Below are 2,224 nucleotides of genomic sequence, written 5' to 3'. Positions count from 1 at the left end.
TGTTACTTCAGCAATGGGAGTATTTTCTTTTCTTTCCATCTTAAAAATGCACAATTTATCTGGGTTAGTGTGAAATCAACTAAAAGAGCCTTACTGACTTTAATGAACCATTAGAGATGGGAGTGGGCAAATAAGACCATCCAGGGTTTTTGCCAAAATGTTGAAGTGGGATGGTGGTGCCTTTCGGGTCAGGCTTAATGAGTTCGGACCAACTCAGGGTCAGCGCCCTTCCACATTTAGGGCTCGTGCACAGAGGTACAAACAACTACATGAATTACGCTAATTCATGACAAAGGTTGGAAAAGACAGTTACTACGGAATCTGTGGATTCCAAATGAACTCTGCCATTTAGAAGCCAGACTTCTTTGGAAGAATTTTTAAATGATTCTGTTGTTATTATCGGAATGGTTTTGCTTAGAGTAAAGGAGAGAGATTTCATAACTTCTTAAGGTCACCAGAATATTTGTGTTCTCAGGCTACACTTAAATGCCAATAACAGATAAATAACCCAAGGGTATTTATTTTAGTTTTTATTTCAAACTGGATGTGGAGATTAGGATTTACAATACTAAGATGATTCTTTTGTCTCTCTTTCAGGATAAGAAATGAGTAATAAATATATTACGCTTAATTTTATAAAAGTGCAATGTAAGTGCAAAATTTTGCAAATTTGTAAATAGTGCAACGTAAGTGCTAAATGCTAATAGTCCTTTGCTTTCATTCCTAAGGGAGCTTTCTACCACATTTTTCTATAGGCAGGATCCCCGAGGCTAACTAGACATTCTGCTTTTCTTACGGGATATGGAAATGTCCCCGGGACAGCTGTCCTCTGCTGGCTGAGGCACCCACAAGGTTAATGAACACCCACAAAGACTGAGGAAGAGAGCGTGCTTTCTTCCCCGAGTGATTAGCATGCCACATTCTTTCCTTTGTGGTAATGATGGTCAAGAAGGTGCCTGGCGATAGAGAAGAGAATGGAAGGTTTCTGCTTCTTCTGCCTCTAACGCTTATTAAAATTCATTTCCATTCAAATAGACATTGTCTGATTTTCATCATCAAATAAGCACACGCTGTACATATTTAACAGGCAGGAGACCTGTGCCGAGTTCATGTCTTTTTGAAGTGAAGGCCTGTTCTCTTAATGACTGTCCATGCTTATCTCTGTATGTAAATTTCTCCCCCTCTTCTTTCTTACCCCCTCCACTTTGCTGTTACCCAAGTTCTGGGATCTTTGATGGGCAGCCTAGATGCCTATTATAATGATAATTCATTTGGAGCCTGGATGGAATCTCTTCCTCTAGTCTAGCTCATTATAAAGGTGAAGCCCTCGGGAAGGCAAGCTGGAAAGGAAGAAGTTTACAGAGTTATTTTTTCCTCTACAAGAGGCCAAGCCAGGATGGGGGAGGGGTTTCCTTGTTTCTCTTGGCCTTGGGTTTATCTCCCTTCAGAACTGGCCTCTGTTCCCAGACAAGGTGATCGTCCTGGGGAACCACCATCAGCTGGAAGGCATTTCAGCTCAGGCAGCTCTATACTGAACAGCTGCTGGAAACAGCTGGGCCTGCACAGTCATCGGTGAGAAACATCTGACAAATGTAAGCGTACCGGGCTTCCTTCAAGGGGTCACGTGATCTAAAATTCAGGGCAACAAAAAAAATTTTGACTTTTCTTACGGTGTGCCAGGTAGACCATGGTAAGGCTGATTTTAATATTTTTTAAACATAAGGGACATAAAAAAATCTCGTCGAAAGCTCTGGAAATCTCAGAGAAGATGATTAAGAAGGGTATCAATAAAGCAATCACAGTGAGGAGAGTTCTGTTAAACTCATGACAGGATTTTACAGCATGATTCAATTTGTAAATATTATAATTATAGTCCAGTCAGGGCATGATAACGAATAACTTTCTTTTTCTTTTTCTTTTTTTTTTCTTTCACTTGCCTTAAAAAACCCCCCAAAACTTTAGGTCTAAAATAATCAAACTCAGTCTCATGAGTTGAAAAATCATTTCTAAATCTGCAGAGTCCTGGTGGAGAGAGTGGGGGAAGAGATTAGTTTTACGAAGCATATGCTGAAACAAAATATAAGATAAGTGAGATTTGGGGTAAAGCAAAGAAAATATTTTTTGCTCACGGTTTGGTGCCTGTGATTTCTTCTGTGGAAGCATATTGTGTCTCCTAATTTTAGAAACTTGATTATTCATAGGAAGTTCATTATGATGAAACAGT

This window comes from Pteropus vampyrus, unplaced genomic scaffold (assembly GCF_000151845.1).
Source record: "Pteropus vampyrus isolate Shadow unplaced genomic scaffold, Pvam_2.0 Scaffold207, whole genome shotgun sequence".
NCBI lineage: Eukaryota > Metazoa > Chordata > Mammalia > Chiroptera > Pteropodidae > Pteropus > Pteropus vampyrus.
The sequence above is the reverse complement of the archived record's forward strand: the minus strand, read 5'-3'. Positions refer to the sequence as shown.